The sequence below is a fragment of the Macaca nemestrina genome, chromosome 9 (genome assembly GCF_043159975.1).
Source record: "Macaca nemestrina isolate mMacNem1 chromosome 9, mMacNem.hap1, whole genome shotgun sequence".
Lineage (NCBI taxonomy): Eukaryota > Metazoa > Chordata > Mammalia > Primates > Cercopithecidae > Macaca > Macaca nemestrina.
Genome location: NC_092133.1, coordinates 48,782,997 through 48,808,232, shown reverse-complemented (window position 1 = coordinate 48,808,232; position 25,236 = coordinate 48,782,997).

Below are 25,236 nucleotides of genomic sequence, written 5' to 3'. Positions count from 1 at the left end.
ATTAACTGAGTCTACTACGTTTTTAAGTCTGATAAGAAAAATTGTAAATTGCTACCTAGAGTCTTCAACTACATAATAAAAACCTTGGTTTCCACAACCTCTTATCTTAACCCAGACACTCCCTTTTCTCCCTTCTATTGATTCCAGGTCTTTAAACTCTTACAACCAGTCGCCAATTGGGAAATCTTTGAACCCATCTAGGACCTGGAGCTCCCCCTCACTCTCTCTTTTTAAGTCTTCCTGCCTTCCCAGACTGAACCAATGTATATCTTACAAGTATTGATTGATGTCTGTGTTTCCTTAAAATGTATAAAACTAAGCTGTAGCCTGACCACTTTGGGTACACGTTCTCAGGACCTCCTGAGGCTGTGTCATAGACATGTCCTTAACCTTGGCAAAATAAACTTCTAAATTGATTGAGACCTGTCTCAGGTACTTTTTAGTTTACAAGTGCCTTCTAATACATTTATATATCTAAATATCTGAATGATAAAACAATTCTTTCCTTATTTAAGACTCATTTAGGGCCAAGCACAGTGGCTCATGCCTGTAATCCCAGAACTTTGGGATGCCGAGGCAGGCAGATCACCTGAGGCCAGGAGTTCAAGACCAGCCTGGCCAACATGGGGAAACCTCATCTCTACTAAAAATACAAAAATAAGCCAGGCATGTGGACACATGTCTGTAATCTCAGCTACTTGGGAGGCTGAGGCAGGAGAATCGCTCAAACCTGGGAGGCGGAGGTTGCAGTGAGCCAAGATTGTGCCACTGCACTCCAGCCAGGGTGACAGAGTGCAACTTCCTCTCAAAAAAAAAAAAAAAAAAAAAAAAAAAGACTCATGTAAGAATACTGTAGCGCTTTTCTTTTTCAATTTGTCACTGGAAGTGAAACAATCAAAGTTCACTCTAAGTGAAGTCAGGCTGGTTGGACTTAAGCCCTGGCAGCTGCACTGATTAACTGTGTGCAATCTGGAAGAAGTTGCATTATTTCTATGCCTCAGCTTTCTTATCTTTATGTTTTTTTTGTTTTTTTGAGACAGAGTCTCACTCTGTTGCCCAGGCTGGAGTGCAGTGGCATGATCTCTGCTCACTGCAACCTCTGCCTCCCGGGTTCAAGCGATTCTCCTGCCTCTGCCTCCTGAGTAGCTGGGATTACAGGCCCATGCCACCATGCCCGGCTAATTTTTTTTTTTTCTTTTGTATTTTAGTAGAAGTATGGTTTTACCATGTTGAGAAGACTGGTCTTGAACTCCTGACTTCGTGATCTGCCCACCTTGGCCTCCCAAAGTGCTGGGATTACAGGCATGAGCCACTGTGCCCAGCCAGCTTTCTTATCTTTAAGAAGGACATAATAATAGTACTTCCTACAGCAGTTATTGTTAGTGTAACCACCCAAGGGGTTTACCATGCCCATTGCCTAGACAGAGCTGATTCCTCAAGGCAGGCTAATTGTAATAGAGAAAGAGTAATTCACGCAGATCCGGCTGTGGGGGAGACTGGAGTTTTATTATTACTCAAATCAGTATCCCCAAGCATTAGAGGAGTAGAGATTTTAAGGGTAACTTAGTGGATGGGGATAAGCCAGTGAGCCAGGAGTGCTGATTGGTAAGGGATGAAATCACAGGGAGTTAAAGCTCTCTTCTTGTGCTGAGTCAGTTCCTGGGTGGAGGCCAGCAGATCAGATGAGCCAGTTTATTGATCTGGGTGGGGCCAGCTGATCCATCAAGTGCAGGATCCGCAAAATAACTCAAGCACTGATTTTAAGAGCAGTTTAGAGAGGATCAGAATCTTGTAGCCTCCAGTTGCATGACTCCTAAACCATAATTTCTAATCCTGCGGCTACTGTTAGTTTCACAAAGGCAATATAGTCCTCAGGCAAAAAGAAGGTCTGCTTTGGGAAAGGGCTGTTACTGTCTTTGTTTAAACTATAAACTACAAAGTTTCTCCCAAAGTAAGTTCAGCCTATACCCAGGAATGAACAAAGACAGCTTGGAGGTTAGAAGCAAGATGGAGTCAGTTAAGTTACATCTGTTTCACTGTCTCAGTCATAATTTTGCAAAGGTGATTTCATTAGGGTTACGTGTGCTAATACATGTAAAATGCTTAAACTTAGGTGCCTGGCACATAGAGATGATTTAGTAAATTGTAATAATAAAAAAAATTTATCAGATATTTTCCTAAAAAAATCAAAATCTTATGAAATGGCATTAAGTTTAAAAATTTGTAATGACTTAATATGTTTATAATATGAATCTTTCCATTGGGATTGCATTTATTCACTATTTAATCATGTCTTTCACAGTGCCTCTCAGCATATGCTCCTCAAATAGAATCTGTCACTGCCCCTGCAATACACACTTTTTTCTAATGCTTATTTCCAAATATTTTATATTTGTGATGCTATTGGAAATGGTATATGTCTCATTTACTTATTTATTTTGAGACAGGGTCTCACTCTGTCACCCAGGCTAGAGTGCAGTGGCGTGATCACAGCTCACTGCAGCCCTAACCTCCTAGGCTCAAGCAATGTTCCTGCCTCAGCCTCCCAAGCAGCTGGAACTACAGGCATGCACCACCATACCTTGCTAATTTTTAAATTTTTTGTAGAGATGGGGTTTTGCTATGTTGTCTAGGCTCGTCTGAAATTCCTGGGCTCAAGTGATCCTCCTGTCTTGGCCTTCCAAACTCCTGGGATTACTGGTGTAAGCCATGGTACCCAGATGAAAATGGCATATATTTATAATACTTTCTAAATAGTTAAAAGCAAATGTTAAGTCATTAAGGTTTTTACATTTATCTTTCAGGTAATGACTTTATTTAATTTTATTAAGACTTTCTATTTGTTCTCTGGATAATTTAGGGGTATAAATATACGTATTGTCTGAAAACAAGGGTTATCACATATGTCACTCCATTTGTTTTACTTCTTTTGCTTCATGTGACATAATCTATTGGTTTGAAGTATTAGTATACTTTTTGGTAAAATTCATCTCTAGAGAAGCCAGTTCTGTGAAATGTTAATATGAGATTTGAAGATAATAGGCAGCACAAGTCTGAGAATGGACATGAGACATTTTTTTAAATTAATTTTTTTTTTTTTTGCACAAAATTATACAACTAGAACTGGGACCAGAAATTGAATCTTGATTCATAAATAATCATGTCATGAAAATATGCTACAAATGATCAATTAAAATGAAACAAAAATGATGAAAGAGGTAAACTGTGTAAAACATTACAAAGAATATAAGTAGCCTACTTACAGAAGTCTTCCTTCCCAAGGCTAGTTTCACTCACACCCAGGAATGAATAAAGACAGTTTAAGGGTTAGAAGGAAATGGGGTCAGTTAGGTCTGATCTCCTTCACTGACATAATTTCCTCAGTTACAATTTTGCAAAGGTGGTTTCAACAAGGTCTCTCCCTTGACAAGTGGGGATTGCAGTTTGAGATGGGATTTGAGTGGGGACACAAAGCCATAGCACATCAGGCAGGAAATTATTAAAGAACCCAAGGATTCAGGCACAAAAAGATAGCCATCATTTATAGAGCATGTATTATCTGCTAAGCATTTCAAGTACATTGTTTTTGCTAATCTTATAACAAACAGTCTATGAAGAAGTCTCTATTTTCTTCATTTTATATATAGTAAGACTGAAACCTTCAGGGGTTGAATAAGTGCCCAAGGTCCCAAGTGATAATTTGCATAGTCAAATCAGATCCAATTCTTTTTTTTGTTTGTTTTTTTGAGACAGAGTCTCACTCGATTGTCCAGGCTGGAGAGCAGTGGTGTGATCTCAGTTCACTGCAACCTCTGCCTCCCAGGTTCAAGTGATCCTCGTGCCTCTGACTTCTGTGCAGCTGGGACTACAAGCACGCACCATGATCCCTGGCTAATTTTTTTTTTTAAATACTTTAAATTCTGGGATACATGTGCAGAACATGCAGGTTTGTTACATAGGTATACACGTGCCATGGTGATTTGCTGTACCCATTAGCCCATCATCTACATTAGGTATTTCTCCTAATGCTATCCCTCCCCTTGCCTCCCACCCCACTACAGGCCCTGGTGTGTGATGTTCCCCTCCCTGTGTCCATGTATTCTCATTGTACTCCCACTTATGAGTGAGAACATGAGGTGTCTGGTTTTCTGTTCCTGTGTTAGTTTGCTGAGAATGATGGTTTCCAGCTTCATCCATGTCCCTGCAAAGGACATGAACTAATTCTTTTTTATGGCTGCATAGTATTCCATGGTATATATGTGCCACATTTTCTTTAACCAGTCTTATCATTGATGGACATTTGGGTTGGTTCCAAGTCTTTGCTATTGTGAATAGTGCCACAATAAACATACGTGTGCATGTGTCTATATAGTAGAATGATTTATAATCCTTTGGATATATACCCAATAATGGGATTGCTGGGTCAAATGGTATTTCTGGTTCTAGATTCTTGAGGAATCATTGTCTTCCACAATGGTTAAACTAATTTACACTCCCACCAACAGTGTAAAGCCTTCCTATTTCTCCACATCCTCTCCATCTGTTGTTTCCTGACTTTTTAATGATTGCCACTCTAACTGGCATGAGATGGTATCTCATTGTGGCTTTGATTTACATTTCTCTAATGATGAGTGATGATGAGCTTTTTTTCATATGTTTTTTGGCCACATAAATATCTTCTTTTGAGAAGTGTCTGTTCATATCCTTCACCCACTTTTTGACAGGGTTGTTTTTTTCTTGTAAATTTGTTTAAGTTCTCTTGAAGATTCTGGATATTAACCCTTTGTCAGATGGATATATTGCAAAAATTTTCTCTCATTCTGTAGGTTGCCTGTTCACTCTAATGATAGTTTCTTTTGTTGTGCAGAAGTTCTTTATACTACAAGGCTACAGTAACCAAAATAGCATGGTACTGGTACCAAAACAGATATATAGACCAATGGAACAGAACAGAGGCCTCAGAAATAATGCCACACATCTACAACCATCTGATCTTTGACAAACCTGACAAAAACAAGAAATGGGGAAAGCATTCCCTATTTAATAAATAGTATTTGGAAAACTGGCTAGCCATATGCAGAAAACTGAAACTGGGCCCCTCCCTTATACATTATACAAAAATTAACTCAAGACAGAATAAAGACTTAAATGTAAGACTTAAAGCCATAAAAACCCTAGAAGAAAACCTAGGCAATACCATTCACGACACAGGCATGGGCAAAGACTTCATGACTAAAACACCAATAACAATGGTAATTTTTGTATTTTCAGTAGAGATGAGGTTTCACCATGTTGGCCAGGCTGGTCTCTAACTCCTGACCTTGTAATCTGCCCAACTCGGCCTCCCAAAGCGCTGGGATTACAGGTGTGAGCCACCACGCCCAGCCAAGATTCAATTCTATCTGACCACAAACTGCATGCTCTTAATCCTTATTCCTATGTTAATATCTGCCCCAGTGAGAATGAACCACAAGGGACATGATTGGTTAAAAAAAAAAAAAAAAAGAATCCCTGAAGGTGAGTTTGAAAAGGAAATCTCAGAAGAGATTGTAAATGGTCATGTGTTCAAAGTTAAAAAATGTAAACTTTTTATTCTCTGGGCAGTAACAAAAATAGTAATAGTAATACAATTCAGATTATGAGCATTTGCGGAGTGCTTATTAGATAACACATACTCTACCGAACAGAGGTGGGACCAGGGTGAAGCAATAGATGCTCTTAGGACACAGAATTGAAGGAGGTATTCACTTTCAGGGCTACTTGGTACTGTACTGAGTGCTTTACATATAAGTAATATTAAATGTAAGTCTTATTGTCTAGAAGTTTTACCAGCAGCACTACAGGATGAGAACAATGCAGTAGGTAGTGAAACCACCTTTGTAAAAATTATAACTGACGAAATTATGACAGTGAAAGAGATTAGACCTAACTGACTCCACTTGGCTTCTAACCTTTAAGCTATCCTTGTTCATTTCTGGGTGCAGGCTGAACTAACCTTGGGAAGCAATTTAGTTTATGGTTTGACTATGAAACAAAATTAAAAATAACCTTTTCCTGAAAAGACCTCTTTCTTGCTGGGGGACAAGTTGGCCTTTGGAGGACTAACAAATTAGCTACAAGTATAGAAATTATAGTTTAGGGGTCATGCAACTTCTGACTGCAAGAGTCTGAACCTCCCCAAATCGCTCCTGGGGATAACATCACTATTGTAAAATCTAGGATCAGTGCTTGAGATATTTTGCAGACCCTCCACTGGATGGATCAGCTGACACCACCCAGACTGGTAATCTGGCTCAGCCAATTCTGCCATCCCACTCAGGAACAGAAGACAGCAAGAAAAACCTCACTTTGATTCCATCTTCAACCTGACCAATCAGCACTCCCCACTTCCGGAGCCCTTACCTGCCAAATAATCTTTGAAACCTCCAGTCCTCAAATGCTTGTGGAGACTGATTTAAGTAATAATCAAACTCCTGTCTCCCACACAGCAGGCTCCGCATAAATTATTCTTTCTCCATTGCAATTGTCCTGTCTTGGTAAATTGGCTCTGTCTAGGCAGCGGGCAAGGTGAACCCATTGGGCAGTTACAGTAGCAAGTATTCCTACACCTTCAAGCAAGATGCTATTAGGACAAAGTAAGATATGGTGAAAGCTGTCCTGCCCCCTGTTATGACTGCCTACCCCCAGCCTATGCAATAGGCTGAAGAGGCTATGAGGAGATTCTTTTGAAGACTATGCTGTAGCTGTCTCTTCTGGCATTCCATTCTCCATTGGGAGATGAAGAGGCACTTTTTCCTACCTTAGACCATTTGAGAAGGGATTAAGACATTTAGGGTAATATGTACCTCTAGAGGTTAGTGTGCAGTGATTGGCTAGATTTCCTGAGGCAGCAGAACAAAGAGAAATACAAGTTGCACTTACACACTGATGACAAGCTAGATAAACAGACATTTAGAAAAGTTTTACAGAACATGGAAATAATGCAAAAGGAAGAATGGACATCCTTTCAACGTTATATACTAGAATATTATTTAGTTGTCTTAAGAGGGTGTTTGCCATGAGGGTCCAGAGCCTATGAAAGTACATATTTACCTGCAGATTCTTATCCAGTAGAGATGCAAATCATTTCTGTCTACTAGAAAAGACCATCCCCAAAGTTACAGTTTTATTGATCTTTAGGACTTTTATCAGTTTTTTTAACGTAACCTATCAAACATTTTCTAACATTTTTCTTCAGTACCTATACATACTTTGTTTCCCAAATACCTTTTGAAATGGGTTTACTATCCTGCTGGTTCCCTTATAAATGAGTCAAATAAATCTTTCACATATGCTCACTGTATACTTGTATAACAGTCATGTTAATAACTTTCTTCTATTTCTACAGGCAACTCTTCCCAAAGATTAAAAAAAAAAAGTGGGTTGAGGGGTGGAGGCACAAATAAGAAACAGGCCATCTGGACCTTCTTGAAAGGGATCTCATTCAGGGAGGCCATTGGAGGGCCAAGCGATTCTTCAGAAGGATGACTTGGAAAATTGAATAAGAGAGAACTTTAAGTGACTAGCCTTAGAAGACATTCCCTAAATCAGTGGAATTGCAACTGGAAGGTTCTTGAAGAGAAATGTCTGAGAAATATGCAATAAAATCTTATGGAAAAATCAATTTGACATCTTACAAGCTTGTAAGATTCGATTGCACATTCCTCAGTGATATGACCAGCCATGTGACAACAGTACCTGTCACTATGCCAGTTTTACCTTGTTTCTCTCTCCTCTCTAGGAAAAATTCAGAGTTTAGAAACTGTGGCTAGCTAGTGGGTGAGAAGAATAAATATAAGGAAGAGAAAAACGAACCATCTATACATCTTGGGGGAATGCTAAATAGAATCTTTAAATTTGCATTAAGTTTTAAGTTAAATACTTCATTACTCTGGAGTGCATATTAATTACAAAATGAGATTTGTATTTTCTTGTGATTAAAATAAAGCAGAGAAATAGTCCAGTCTACCTAAATTTATTCCAAGTATAGAGAAAAAAGTAGTACTATACCAAATGGAGTTTTAAGCACAATGAGAAAAGGAATAGAGTTGCTTTATGATTACTGTCTATTGAGTTCTGAGATTTTGTTGTTGTCGTTGTTTTAATATACTGACTGATTTTTATAACAATTTATTTCTTAAGGAAACTCTATGAACTGGGTAATGACCATTGCCTTTGTTTGGCTAGCAAGACCCTGTAACTGACAACCACATTCTGGCCAGAAGAATGGGTATATAATTTAGATATTATACCCCATACTCTTGACCTCAGTGATTGAGTTGGAAATGGGCAAGTAGCCCAAGTTAGGCCAACATCTGCATTCATTCCTAGATTTTTTCCTTGCTGCATCTGATAGATAGATCAATTTCTCTCCAGTGTTGATGCTAATGCGGTACAAGTCCAAAGATGTCTATGCCCTATTCCCCTTCACATGGAGAAAGCCCTGCTGCAGTAGGAGAGAATGAAACCAACACATAAAAAGTAACAGAAACAAGATAAAGTCCTGAGGAGGATCCAGATGTAGGATCCCATTTTTCCTGACACTAACTTTGCTTTCTCATGTTCAAGTTCTATAATTCAATAAATTTTTTGGTAATCCAGTTAGATCTGGATTTTTGGTAAATATATCAAAAATGTTTACTATTACAATATAATAATGTGTATTTAGAAGATAATGAGGTTGAAAGATTAACTATTTTCCTCAAGGACATACATGTAGTAAGTGACAAAGAGTGAACTAGAATCCAAATCTTTCTGACTGTGTCATCTTTGATCTTAACAAATAACTGTATTGTGAAAGCTCCAGGACAGCACTGAAGATTTATAAATGGGAGAGACATTTCAGTGGTATGGGAATTTAAAAGTACTTGAGTGTGCTCTTGCCCTCCTTTATTTTGTTTTCTTTTATTTAGTTAGTTTTTCTGCCCCCTGTCCTCTCTTGCCTTTCAGAACAACTTCATCCTAATGCCTATGCTTAATTTGGGCAGAGCAAGTTAGGGAATTGGCTCATGGTTGTTGAAACTCAATCAGGAGAAAGAGAACATGTACATTGAAGCTGCCCTGCATGAAGAATCAGAGATGATGGGGTGAAGAATTTATAGTAAAAGGATTTAAAAAGACCTCAGTTTCTCGTTTCAAACCTTGCCTTCCTTATTTGCTGTTTTTCTCCTCTTTTCTTCCACCCTCTATCTTTTTTTTTTCTTCCCCTCTCCTGAACCTTAAAAAAATGCAAATATTGTAAAAACAGCACTTGAAAGAACTGTTCTGACAGTTGCCAGGAGGGAACTGAAACAATGATCCAGAACAAGAGGCATGAAAACCAGAACAATCTCTGATCTTTGAACTGAAAGTTTTGCAACAGTTAAAGATGAATATAAGTTCAATTTGGGCCAGACCAAAAGTACACATATACCTCTCCTCTCACCCCACAGAACCCCAATCCTGCTTCGGTTAGGGAAGTTACCTGATTTTCAAGTCATTCTTCATGTGCACAAGCTGGATAAATCCTTTAATCTCAGTTTGATTCACTTAAACTACTTTTTTCCTTTGATAGTATCCATATGGAAAATGGAGTCATGATCCAGTTTAGCACCTCAGAGCCTGGAAGGGGTGAGAGAGGGCAGCACGGTGTGAGGCATCTGAGTTTGAGTGGTATGTGGAGGGTATCTTTGCAGAGCTGGGGATCTAATTTGTGATTAAGGCTCCTGAAGCCTGCAAAGAAAAGGGATTTTTACTTATCTTGTGTTGCTGTAGCCCCTAGCATCTAAACAGTGCCTGGTACATAGTAGACAGACACAAAGTAAGTATAGTATAACGAATTAATTAATGAATAAGTACAGCATCTGAGAGATAGTTCAGAAAATAAATGAAAAATAACATTCATTATAGCATAGCTGGTATTCTGTTTTTAAACAAGGGGAACACATTTTTGTTTTATTAAGTTGCTGGAGATTGGTTTTACTTGATTAGAGGGCTCTGCTGATTCATGAATGTTAATCCTAGGTATCCAAAATCCCACTTTAAAGAAATATTTAGCACCACAACAATAAGACAAAAGCCCATGTAAAGTAAACATTCCAGAGAACTTCAGAGGTTAAAGAGGAATCTGGAAATAATTATCCTATTGCTAAAAAATAAATAACATATGGAAAATCTAAGCAGTGGGAGAGGACTTCCTTTTCTTAAACAGAACTTCATTCTTTAATTGTTTTAAATTTGCAAAATAATATTTAATTGAAATATTCTACAAAGTGTAAGAGTAGTAAAATTATCGCTCGGTATTTAATATTATTTGTATATTCCTTTTTATTATCAATTGTTCACTAATATATTCAATGGTAGTATTTAATATTATTATACTTCATTTCTTATAATTGAAAATTGTTCACATTGTATATTAAAAGACTGAATTTCATCTATAGAAAAATAAATTAGAATATATATTTTTGGATGGGGTAATAGGTGATATATGTGTTTATAACATATATATGCCTATTAATATTATATGGTGGATACAGACACAGATATATATGTATATATCCTATCACCCCAGTAAAGAAAAAAAAAAAAACTGGATTTATTCTATAGTCTCATTTTGTTCTCTGTCTCTATTTTGTATTACTTTCTATGCTTTTTGAAGGTGTCTAGACTATTGCCACTTCCTCCCTTCGTCTTCCTCCCACAGCAGTCTGGTTTCTGTCTGTACCACCCCACCGAAACCACTTTCACCCAGAAACTGTCCTCTTGGTCATTAAAACAGAGGAGAAATTTTTGGTTCTTAACTGACTTGGCTGCTAAAAGCATTTAGCACTACTGTCCACTTCCTGAAACACGCTACACTCATGATATACTCTTGATGTACATGCCACACTACTTTCTTTCCATATTTCTTCCAAATTATTTGACCATACCTTCTCAGTCTCTTTGTGCCTCCTTCATTATCTTTCACAGTTGTTGATGTTAAGATTTATTCATCTGCTCACCCAAATGAGAATACTAGGCATCATCCTTGACCCCTCACTTTCCTTCTGCCCTTATAGCCAACCAATTCTAAATATATCTTCACTCTTTGTCCTCACATCCTTTCCCACTGTTGCTATCTTAGTAAACGCCTCATTATCTCTCACCAAGTGATTGCAAGAACTTCTAATTAGTTTCCCTCTTTCCCGCCAGACTCCCCATATTCCATCCATCACGAATGTCAGCAGTCTGATGGTATCGAGTCACTCCCCATTAAAAACCTTTCAATGGTTTCCCGTTAATTGCAAGATAAAGCCTAAGCTCTTTAGGATAACTGACATACCAGATTTCCCTTTATAAAATCTGGATGTGACCTGCCTCTTTAGTCTCATGTGCCACGCTTTGGTATCAAACTCCCTCTAGTTTCCCACATTCATCCTGCTATTCCATGTGCCTATGAATGTGCACAGGCCCGTCCTTCTGTCACCTCTGCCAGACAATCCCTTTTCCCTGCAAACTTGCAGCTCTTAGTCATGCTTCACTAAATTGGTTTTCTATATTTTTTTCAACTGACTCTAATAATAATCTGTTCCCATAGCTTTTATATCTTCAGCTCAAACCACTTTTCTGAAATTTAGAATACTGTATATTCAGCTTCTTATTGGACATCACTGGATGTTTCATATGTCTAAAACCTACCTATTATTCTCCCCAAACTTACTCCTATCTTCATTACTCAGTTTAGTGATGCCATCTAATTGCTTTCTGCAGATAGCCAAAACCCTTCTTTATCTCTTCCTCTTTCCTGCTTCTACATATCCAGTTTCTTTTCAGTACTGTTGATTCTACCATTAAAACAAATGTTGAACTGATCACTCACAAGCATCTTCACTGCTGGTACCCTGAGTCAGAACTGCATGATTCTTGACCAGTTCAATATTCTACTAGGTTACTTCTGTTTCTTTTATCACGACTGCCTCAATCCATTATTTTACCTCCTGAAGGTAGAAAAGGTAGAATTATATTTCTAGCCTGAAAATTTGAACACATTATACCCCTCCTCAAAAGCCTTTCAGTGGTTCCTTATGATCAACAAATGGTATCTAAATTCATGTGCATGATCTTCAAGAGCTTCCTCATAAATTCCTTTACTTAGTTTATTGCTCTACTGAAAAGATAGAAATGCTTAGATATTTGCTCCTCAGCTTCAGAAATGTATACATAATAACCAGGCTTTAGAAAGTCAAATCTTCAAAATTGCTTAGCGACTATCACATTTGTTTCTGTGAGATGAATTTGTAACAACATGAAACTTTTTAAAAAGTGAGACTATAGTATAATATGGCTTAAAATTTAGATTTAGATAAAGAAAAGCTAGCAAATGGCCATCAGCATTCCACAAAATAGAAACAAAAATTAAGATCTCATAAAAACAGCTTGATAACGAAACAGCTATTGATAAATTTCTTGGGAAAAAACATTCACCTCTTTGGAAAGTAATTTACAATGTAAAAAAGAGTAGAATCGGGTGTTATTTTTCAGATAGTTGTAAATATTCCCACAAAGTGAAAAAAAATTAAAATAATTCAGAGGTTTTGTTTTTTGTTTTTAAACTAACTCAAAGCTCTTGAATTTTAATAATTAAATTCTGTCTTCTTCTGCATTATCCTGCCTTCACAGAACATCATTTGAAGCAAATTGATATTTTTGAATGTTGGCAATACTCCAGGGACAACATTACCAGCAGTGAGTTTTCTTCCAAAAATCCAGAGAATGCAACGTGAGCTTAATCTGGGATCTGTTAATTATATGTTTGTAAAGCACTCTGTTGATGTTTTTTTTCCTCATGTATTTTTAACGCAAATGTATACACTCTACTGACTGTGGTACAACCACAATCCTACCCTGTCAACTTCATGAGAAATTACCTCATGCATTTATTGGTTCAGCATTCAACAAATATTTACTGAATGCTTGCATGAGGCAGACTTGATTCATACTTTCATGAAGCTTACATTCTAATAGGTAGCATTTATTGAGTACTTACCATATGCCAGGAACTGTGCTAAATGTCCTAGTCACATCATCTCATTTAAACCTTTAATTTCACCATAATGAAGTAACTATTTATCATTATTATTGTTATTGTTTTACAGAAAATAAAACAAGCTTAGGAATATGAATACCTGACCACAATTTTTATGGAGGCAGCAATGAATCTAAGTCAACACCCAAAAAATAATCTTTCTTGCTATAGTGTTGGCCACATACACAGTATTGACCCATACGTGGTAAGCACAAATTTTTAGGTGAGATTTCTGAATAAATGCTTTAAAAGGACATGGTTTAGCTGGCAGAGAAGTCATCTGTCCTTTGGGAATCCTTTTTCTGTCTGCTACCCAGGACTAATATTGAACATGAGGAAAAACACCAAAGAAATCGCAGACATAGCTATGGCAGTTCAGACTGCCTACCTCTGGATGTTGTGTCATATGAGAAAAATAAAAAGAATAATAAAAAAATTCTATCTTATTTCAGTTAATGCATTGGGTTTTCTATTACATGCAGCCAAACCCATCTTTGACTAACACCTTCAATGATCCATTCTCCACATAGTAGCCTGAGTGATCTTTCAAAATGGGCATCATTTTAAAATGCAGCTCCTACTGCAGTATGGTTTCCCATCACCCTGGAAAGAAATCCAAATTTTCCTAGGCTAATAAAGCCCAATGTGAAGTAGATCCACCTGCCTCTCTGAGCTTATCACTCTCTTCTCTTCTTCGCCTCCTACCATCCAGCAGGTTCAGCTTTTTTTCTGTTCCTAGAACATGACGAGCAGACTCTTCCAGTCCTCAAAACTACCTATTGCTCAGAAAGCTCTAGGTTTTGTGCTCCTCTGTTTGGTTGGATCCTCCTGTTCACTCTGATACTAGCTTCTTGTCACCACTTCAGAGAGGTCTCTCCTAAACACCTATTCTAAGATAGCTACTGGTAATTCACTATCACAATATCCTAGCTTAGCCATTTTCATAACACTCAGTATCATATATCTTCCATTTATTTTTTCATTAAATTGTGTATTGCCATCTATATTACCTATCCCATTTCTACCCACATAAAAACTCCATTAGAGCAGACATCTTGTCTGTTTTGTTCTCCATGACATCAGCACCTAAATAATGCCTAGGACATAACAGAAAATCAATAAATATTTGTTACATGAATGGATGGTTATATTATTCTGTTCTCACACTGCTATGAAGAACTACCTGAGTCTGAGTAATTCATAAAGAAAAGAGGTTTTGTTGACTCACAGTTCCGCAGGATGTACAGGAAGCACAACTGGGGAGATGTCAGGAAACTTACAATCATGGAGGCAAGCAATGGGGAAGCGACATGTTGGAGCAGGAGAGAGAGTGAAGGGTGATGTGCTACACACTTTCAAACAACCAGATCTTATGCGAACCCACTCACTATCACAAGAACAGCAAAGGAGAAATCTTGCTGATCCAGTCATCTCCCACCAGGTCCCTCCCCTGACACATGGGGATTACAATATGACATGAGATTTGGGTGGGAACACAGAGCCAAACCATATCAGCACTCAATACATATTGTCATTTAGAATCCTAGGTAACCATAACTATGAATGAAACATACTGAGATAAAATATTGTAAAGAAAGTGCTTTTTCAGTTTAAATTGGGGATAAAAGAACTAATGCAATGGTCCTGTGACCTATTCCTTTCCTGATTACCATGATAATATCCCTGACATAAGAAAGAAGTTGGGTGACCAGTTTTATCTTCTTGGAACATGATAATCGGATCTCTGGGAAAATAGCCTGAGGATATATGCTTGAAGGAGTATTCTTACATACGGGATGCTCTTAACAGTATGTCCCTGGTATAGGATTGCTTACGGTGTGAGACATGGCTCCCAAGAGAAAAACATGTAATCTACACAACTTTCTTGCATGTACAATAGAAATGTTTTATAATCTAAATGCTCTCCAATATATGAGAAATCCATGTATATACTTAGAGACTTCATATATTATTCTGGGCCAGGGAATATGTGCTGATATGAGAGGGATGACTGAGTAACCACACAGGGTTTCCCAGACTTTTCCTTGCTTTTTCTATGACTCACAATTACATATTTCCATGCAATTATTAGTAAAGCTCAATATTGATAAGATCTTTAATTGATCTGAGTATGATTCAAATTTCCAATCCTTTGTTTTCACTCAAAATTGAAAGAAAATTTCAAACTTTGTCTATTAAGACAAGAAAGCATTCTACAATACTTTTAGTTGAGTCAAATTTACATTGGAACCTACTCACTATCACAAGGACTACTCACATTATATTCTATGTGGATGGCACCCTCTGCAACATAATTACAGACCTGGTTCTACGCCCAGGCTCAATTTCTTACCAATATTTCCAAGCCAAAATTCAGGATGTAGAGAGGTGTCTTTAGAGGTAGGTAAACATCAAAAAGCCAGTTATATTTTTGCAAAACTTCTTATTCTTGTATTTAATATAACCTAGTTCAAATTTTCTGTCATTCTGTTTTTGTCCACTTAAAAATATCACAGCAAAGTACAACATCTAATTATTTTACTATTGGTTGCTAACCACAAGTAACTCACATTTTGTTGTTTACAATGTACTACATCAATAACAGCCTCATTTGATTACCAGGCACAAAGAGCTGTGGGGGCCCATGTGTTTGGAGGTTCAGTTATGCCTGTTTCAATATGCTTGTCATCTGATTAATGCATTTGTCAGTCACAGAGGCATTTTTACCAGTTCAGAGCAAGGTGAGGTTGTAGATTATTGGAATTTTCATAAAATAGCAGAGTTTTATTGATTTTAAGTAACTATCTGGTAACTGCCTGGTTCAATAGTTTTTACATATGAAATATCCCCAAATAAAACTTCCCATGAAACAAAAAAATAAAACTGAAAATGCTTCCATATAACTTACAGTTTTTACAAACAATACTACTTTCAGTAATGGAAAAAATACTTCCATGTTTTATATTTTCAATAATTTATTTTTTTCTTTTTTTGAGATAGAGTCTCACTCTGTTGCTCAGGCTGGGGTACAGTAACACCTTGTCGGCTCGTTGCAACCTCTGCCTCCCAGCTTCAAGTGATTCCCCTGATTCAGCTTCCTAAGTAGCTGGGATTACAGGCATATGCCACCACGCCTGGCTAATTTTTGTATTTTTAGTAGAGACCGGGTTTCACCACGTTGGCCAGGCTTGTCTCGAACTCTTGACCTCAGGTGGTCTGCCCGCCTCAGCCTCACAAAGTGCTGGGATTACAGGCGTGAGCTACTGTGCCCAGCCTCAAGAATTTTTATGTATGTTCAGAGAGGTGTGTTTTTGCAATGCCAAATATTCAGTATTCATCTTATTTACCTTGAGGGAAGGAGCAATTGCTCTGACTCTGACAGAAGGGAAAGAACATAGTTTGCAGATTTGTTGATATAAAAATATTACATTTTAATCTTTGTTAAATCACATTATTTGAATTACTAACGAATCCTCACTATAGAAAATAAGTAGAGAGTGCCCCATATAATCCAACACAGACCAGTGCCTGAACAAGTATTAGTACCTTCCTTGTACTACAGGCAACATTAGGTCTTGAAAACTCAACACAGTTGAAGATTCATATTGTTTAATCTTCCTCATGTCCAGCAGAATCTCTCTAGTGCCCTATGGAAGCCCTCATTTTTTAAACTCTAAATGTCTTAGCTTATTTTCATTTCTATAAAGGAAAATTTGAGGCAATTTATAATCAAAAGAGGGTTCTTTTTTCTTTTTCCTTTTTTTTTTTTGGCTCACAGTTTTGCAGACTGTACTAAAAGAATTGCACCAGCATCTGCTTCTGGTAAAGGCCTCAGAAAGCTTCCAATCATGACAGAAGGCAAAGAGGGAAGAGGCTTGTCACAGTGATAGGTGGTAGAATCTTTTTAACAACAAGATTTCACAGGAACTAAGCGTTAGAATTCATTCAATCCCAGGAGAATGGTACAAAGCCCTTCATGAGGGATCTGTCACCATGATCCAAACACGTCCCATCAGGTCTACCCTCACACATCGGGGATCAAATTTCATCATGAGATCTGGAGGGGATAAATATTCAAATCATATCACTTAGTGTCTGCCATTAATGCTAGTAGTATCTACGAATAGATGTTTATTAAAATAATTCTTTAATCTACCCTGTCTTGCTATTTTTGCTATGCTCCTCTGCACAGGAAAATAGAAAAAGACCAGCTGGAAATATCCTATATGATGGGGTTAAGGTAAAAAGAAAGCAGAAAACTGCTTAACCAGGAAATACAACCAAAATATTGAAAGACGAAATACCCTTGGGTTTTACATTAATGCTAAATCTCCTCTATAACTATCGTTTTTGCCTGTATAGGCATGTAGGTGTCCTGAAATTTAAAATGACAGTGTAAAAGCAAGCAAAATCAGATTTTTTAAAAAGAGAAAACTGGAAAGTCCATTACATAGCTCATTGACTTACTCTAGGCGCTAGAATCTTTATTCTAGTTGATTGAACCCACTTAATCTGTGTAGAGGTTCCTTAATTCAGATACTATGTAGACTCTTACAGATTTGTTGAGAATGATGGAACCAGAACTCTGGAATGAGAGGTGGATGGATGTTTGTCTGGATCTCCTTCCCTTAAAGCCAAAGCCTTTCTTATACTTTCTGTAAAGTCCTGTGATTTTCTTCATTATAATTTCCCACCTCTGCCTCTGCATCTGCTGCCTTAGTGTCACTGTTTTGATGTCCACAAAACATAGCTATTAGAGAGAAGGATCTAGTGAATTCACTCTTCTTGACATGTGATTGCTTTTCTTGAAAGGAATCTCATTATATAAATCGCAGTATGTCCACCATATTTGTGACTTCATTGTTATACTTCAGAGTATACTCCATAACCTCTCCAAGACCCTTCCAACACGTGACCCTGGGAGCAAAGGCAAGACTTCTGGAAAGGGCAATCCTTTTATCCCTTGCATTCTATTGAATAAAATGTAGATGTATGTATATTTACCCTAGAGTTTGGAGACAATTTTTGTTTTCTCCAAATTAAAGATATCATGCAACTATGACTAAGGGGTCTGTGTTTAGTTTGTAACATTTTCGTATCAAGACCTTTGATACCATGTGTAGATTATTGTATTAGTTTCTTTTCACACTGCTATAAAGAACTTCCCTGAGACTGGGTAATTTATAAAGGAAAGAGATTCAGTTGACTCACAGTTCCACAGGGCTGGGAAGGCCTCAGAAAACTTAAAATCCTGGTGGAAGGCAATCGAAAAGTAAGCGCCTTCTTCACAAAGTGGCAGGAGAGAGAGAGAGGTAGGGAGGAACTGCCAAATACTTTTAACGCATCAGATCTAGTGAGAACTCACTATCATGAGAAGAGCATGGGGAAGATAACCCACATGATCCTATCACCTCCCACCAGGTCACTCTCTTGACACATGGGGATTACAATTCAAGGTGAGATTTGGTTGGGGACACAGCGCCAAACTATATCAATTTTTCTGCTTCTGTGTAAAATTTCTCAAAATTCACTTCAGGTACCATTTAACAAATGGTTATGTAAGGTTTTGATTCTTTATAATATGTTGAACAAAATGCTGACAGCTATATTATGAAGGAAAAGGTTTCCTTTTGCTTGCTCTGCCTATAGTTTTCATTCTAAATCCTAGCTTTTTTGTGTGACTGTAATCTCTGCCATGATCTGGGGCCTGTCCTATGCTGTAGCAAAGGATAAGGTTGTATTTGTTCTCTTTTGAAGGTAGGGTTAAGAGATGAAAATACATTGTCTCCATTGTGGTACTAACAGACTTCACTATATTGTTGAGCATCTCTGGATAGCAGGTGTTCAGATACATTGCAGTCTAACCACTGAAGCCCCTAATCATGTAGGCTCCCCTAATTTGTAACAGTTTGTGTGTTTAACTTCAGCTCAATATAGGGGTTAAAATTTAATGGGGAATTAAGATATACCTCCTTATTAGAGATGTACTATAACCTCATTGCAACTAGGTGAATCCTTGACAGAAATTAAACATAATTTTGAAGTAAAAAAAGAATATTCTGCTGCAATTGTGGCTAAATTCCACTACGAATCTGTGGCTAAATTCAGTGACCTGAAATTGAGAATTTATGGAAACCCCAATATGTTAAACCAAAGTTTAAACTTATTCTACAACAAGATAGTAAACCTTTGAAAGGATAGGTCAAATGATTCTTCCCAAAACATAAGAAAAACAGTCTTTTAAAGTCTTACTTGAACAAATTCAAAGAATAAAATCAGCATTTAAAATATTTGTGTATATGTATATACGTATGTCTGTACATACATATATATATGTATTCCTTTTTGACTTTACTATAAACCCCTTGAGTCACAGACAGTTTTCATTTGTCTTTCAAACCTCCATAACAGTGCAATACTGAGCAACCAGTAACAAAGTACTGAAGGAATCAATCTAACACACACACACACATATATATATATATATATTTATTTATTTATTTAGAGACGGAGTGTTGCACCATGGCCTGGGCTAGAGTGCAATGGTGCGATCTTGGATCACTGAAACCTCCGCCACCCGGGTTCACACAATTCTCCTGCCTCAGCCTCCAGAGTAGCTAGGATTACAGGTACACACTGCCACACCCAGTTAATTTTTTTAAATACTTTTAGTAGAGAAGAGGTTTCACTATGTTGGCCAGGCTGGTCTTGAACTCCTGATCTTGTGGTCTGCCCACCTCAGCCTCCCAAAGTGCAGGGCTGACAGGCATGAGCCATCATGCCTGGCCAAATCTAACACTTTTTAAATCTTGAGCCCAAGAAGAAAGGAAGGGAAAGATTTGTCTCCGTTAATGAGCTTGATATTATGAAATAGACCAATATGCAAAATCACATCACGGTAAGGCAAGTATCTGTTCCCTCTTGAACCCAGCTTTCAGCGAATATTGACTCCACTAGTGGGAATGAGTCCCAGAGAAGTACCAACTTTACCTTCCAATTCTAATTTTGTGGTTTTAGTGGTAAGAAAAAAGTAGAAAATAATAGGCTGTCTATAGCAGAAGAGTATATGTTGGTAGAGAAGTAGTTAATGGTACTATAATTAGAGAAAGGCAGCATGATTTGTCATAGGCTGTTATGCTTAACTCCAACCAGCGAGTCCATTAAGACAAAAACTTCATACAATGATGTTGATAATAATACTAATAATAGCTTTGTGTACATTCAGAGATCCTCAAATAAAAACTAATATATTCCTCATTTTTTTGTTCTTCCAGAACCATAATGTACCTTTTTTTGTAAAGTTATATGATTAAACAAAAGGTTCACAAACATTTTAAGTTTTATTTTGTTTCTTTTTTTTAATTATCTTTCATTGATTCCACAGCTTACTACAATTAGAATTACCATAATGGTAGGATGTGGTTGGTAGAAATATATGACTTCATCCTTTATAATCACCAGCATGGCATTTCCCGAAACAAAACACTACAGGATATCAGTGATGCTGACCCTCTTTTCTCGGATCTAATGTTTTCATGCATGCCAGTCTAAAAATGCTGACTGCATCATAGCCCTGGCAGCCAACATTAAGCTTGTAAAACAACAGAAAAGCAACAATAAAACTGCTATTTGTGTTTTATGGAACTATGTAAAACTAAGAAAATAGCAGAGGACCCAAAAGTTGGATTTTTAAATATTCCCAGTGGTCTAATTTTTTTTCGCCACTCATTATTTTGTGCCAACTCATTTTGGCACACTTCCAAAATCTTTTTTTAAAACTATTATCTATGTCTAAATAGAAATGAGTTGAAATATTGACTGACATCTGCCTATGCATATATATTATTTTAATCATATATCTAAGTGAATAGCATTCTTTTGATGATTCTCATATTGTATTACTTGTTTATATTATATTAGGATATACAGTAATACAAGATGTTTCAGAGACATTAATCAGGTGGCTCAACTAAGTTCTATCAATTCAAAATTGACAAAGTTTTGAGCTGTGAGTAATGTCTACTAGTACATAGGTTTAGCTTTATTTAGCCATCATCAGTGTATAACACTTAGCTATAGCTAAGCACTTGATTAGCCTTTAAATGTTTACTTGCTTGGGCATATGATAAATAAAGTTAGAAATTTAAAACATCTCTGAAAATATCTTCAGGAAATTTAATAAGTTATTTCAAAAATATTAACTTCCATGCTGTGATAGATTAAAGATCTCCTGAATTCAAGGGGAGGGGAATTAGATTCCATCTCTTAGTGGGAGGAATAGCAAAGAGTAGCAATTCAAGTTACTAGCCTTAGTAACTTGCTTGACCAAATAGCATGTTACATCCTAGACTTCTGAGTATAGATAACAGGAAGGCTTGCAACTTCCTCAGGCTTCTTGAAACTTTCTCTCTGACATCCATGAGCTTCCATGTAAGAAATTAACTACTCTGAGGCTACCTTGCTACAGAAAACATTGATACATGCCCTAGTTAACAGTCCCAGTTCATTTTAGCTTTTCAGTCATCCCTCCCAAGTGAACAGGATATGATGAAGCCATCTAGGATGCTCCAGATCAACCTAATTACCCACTAGATATCACTGATAACCTTAGCTGATACCATATAGAGCAGAAGAATCACCCAGCTGAGCCCTATCTAAATTCCTAACTCAACATTGTGAGATATAATACAATTGTGGTTCTCTTTAACTGCTAGGATTTGCAGATACTTTGTTAGCAGCAGTAAATAACTGGAGTATGCGTATCCTGTTATACTGATAGTCCGGTAAAGTTGGTTGCTTGGATTTCATTAGAATTAGTATGAAACTCTATTTTAACTTGTTTCTGTTAAAGAATGTCATTACTGTTTTATTTGTTTTGTTTGTTTGCCTTTGTTTAGCATCCAACCTCTCTTTCCAAATGCAGCTCACTCTTTCTTTTGCAGAAATCTCCCACAAATGCAACCTTGGTGAAAGGTAGTTCCCTTCAACTGCCAAAGAGGTAGATTCTTCTACCTACCTATTCTGAGTAGCTAGGAAATAGCAAGTAAGCCTTCAGTTCCTCTGGGGTTTTGAATCTTCAGCTAGTAATAAAAGATGTGAATCAACAGATAAGTTTTCTAAAATCTAAATATGATCATATCATTCCTTTTCTAAATATCTTCCAGTCCTTTCAAATTAGATCAAGTCTAAACTCCTAGCTTCGCAAAAAGTGCCTTTGTGATCCACTCCTAGTTTACTACCCCAACCTCATGTCTCAAAATCTCAGGATCCTCAAAAAATAATCATTCTAGACTACTATTATGGATGAAATTTTGTTGTTCAAAAAAGATATGTTGAATCCTAACTCCCAGTACCTTAGGATGCAACCTTATTTGGAAATTGGGTCTTTAAAGAGGTAATCAATTTAAAATGAGGTCATGAGGGTGTGCTCTAATCTAACATAACTAGTATTCTTATAAAAAGGGAAAATTTGGACACAGGGAGACATACACAAAGGGAAGATGATATGAAGACATGATCTGGAGACATTGTCATTAGAATAGTGCATCTATAACTTGGCTTTTTGGTAAGGTTACCAGAAAGTAGGAGAAAGGCATGAAATAGTTCCTTTCCTAGTGCCCTCAGAGGAGGCATGGCATTGCTGACACCTTAATTTCACAGTTCTAGCCTAAGACATGTGACACAATAAATTTCTGTTGTGTTGCTCCACTTGGTTTTTGGTGCTTTGTTATGGCAACCACGGGAAATGAATACAACTACTGACTGCTTCCTAAGAGTATCATCCTTGTCCTTATCTCCTTAAAAAGCACCAAATATTATATAAGGAAGGTATATGTTTAACATCTCAAGGTTTTTGAAGGTGGAGGAGAAAACAAATAAGGACTTTTTCTTGAAAATAAGGTATTTGAATTACACATTATAGGACATGGGGCTTCAGCGGGCAATGATAGAGGATGGTATTTCTAATGTAGTGAATACTTGAAACCAAGGTGTAAAAACAAGCACATGCAGATCATATTTAGAAGAAAAAGAAATTGTGTCCCTTCTTTGTGTGTTGGGTGTATACAAAGAACTCTAAGAATGTTACTTAAGCTGTCATCCAAGCACTTTGGGAGGCCAAGCTCATGCCTGTCATCCAAGCACTTTGGGAGGCCATGGTGGATGGATCACCTGATGTCAGGAGTTTGAGACCAGCCTGATCAACATGCAGAAACCCCGTCTCTACTAACAATACAAAAAATTAGCTGGGTGTGGTGGTAGACACCTGTAATCCCAGCTACTTGGAAGCCTGAGGCAGGAGAATCGCTTGAACCCGGGAAGCCGAGGTTGCTGTGAGCCGAGATGGCACTTCAGCCTGGGCAACAAGAGCGAAACTCCATCTCAAAAAAAAAAAAAAAAAAGACTGTTACTTCAAATGGATCAGTTTAACTTCCCAGACTTTTGTAATTTGCCAAGTCATAAACATTTTAAAGAGCATGAGTCATCTTAAGTACAACAACATCTTATTTTGAGACAATTTTAATTATTATTTTTATCAAAATAAATTTATAAAAGAAATGAGATTACAAAAACAAAAATTGAAGGATCCTAATATCAGAGTAAATTGTAATCTTTTAAATAGAAAAAAGTTAGCTTTGTGAAAAATTCCCTACATTATCACTTTTCCTCATCTCCCCAAAGACCAAAGAAAATAATCTCTTCTGGGAAAGGCAGGAATCACTGATTACTCAGGCAAGTAGGCTCATTCATTTTTTAAAAAGTTAGCAAGTGCCCTGTTACAGTGGTGGGCTCATAGGTTAAGGCTCCATCTATGAGCTTTCTGCCTTTCCATTACAGCGAGTCTCAGTCCACCAGAGCCTCAGGCCAAAGACCTGAACCATGTGCTCCATCTCCCTTGATTTTCTGTAACTCTTCAAACATCCTGTGTTTTAAATTTCTGAACCCTGCAAAAGGTCAGAGTCTCTTCACTGCCCTTCCCCTTCCTCTGCTCCAGCTAGACATCTATTTACTCTGATCAGAAAGAGTCACCAATTTTCCTTACTCGACTCCAGACATCATTTTAAACACTCCACATACACCAACTCTCTTAATTCTTAGTACGGTCCTCTGAGGTCATTGTTTTCCTTGCCACTCTGCTAGCACAGTCTGCAAATGAGTGCTTTTGGGAGACTGCAACATAAGTGACCAAAAATTTATCCCACACTTGTAAATACTGAGGAGATCACACGTGAAATGGAGATACCAAATAATTAGCAAGATGTCAACCCTTGTTTAAGATAACATGGATTTGATCTTCTGGCTCTCTAATGCGTTGAAGTGGGAGTAATAACTAGAAGGCACTCATTCAGAATATCACAGAAATGTTTAAAAGTGGGGGAGAAAAATTTTTTGCAATGCTATTTGATTCTGTTAGAACCTATATTCCTGAACTGATTCTGCAAACACGGCATTTGAATAAATCATCTGAGAATTGAAAATCAACCAAACAATGAATGGACGCTCTCCAGAGGATGCTATGCTGTTTTCATAAAGCACAGGGAAAAGAAAATGAAAGCAATGAAAGAAGTTAGACTTATAGATGCTTGGGATATTCCAATCACTTTATATTTCTGTAAAAGTAAATCTTACTGATGGATAGTTCCTGCCTCATGCTGACAGTTTATAAATAAGAATAGCAAGGTCCCATTTTATAGCAGACAGTGTGGAGCCCTCTTCAAAAGCATTTTTAAATTAGAGTGACAGAGCTTCACAAGCATTCTTGGCAGTAAAGGATGAATATTAATGCTTCAAAAAAAACCACAATAAACTAGATCTATAGTCTTTCACCCTTCCCCCTTACGGTAACGGCAAAGATTGGCCCCCTGCAGTTGGATGCTTTGTTTCCTTGATTTTTGCACTCATCAATAAATAGAAAAAGCTCATTAGCAAAACTTGTGATCTACTGAAACAGTGTTTCAATTTGAGAAGATCTGCCTTTAGATTCTTCTTAATCTGGCTGCACAAGCACAGATACATTAATGTATATTCATTAGAACTATATTTTTTCAATCTGTGTGGAACAGAGGAACCCAGGTGACATAGCTTGGCATAAAAACTTGACAACAGACCGGATCTGTGTAATAAATTCTGCCTCTGTCACTTACTAGATGTAC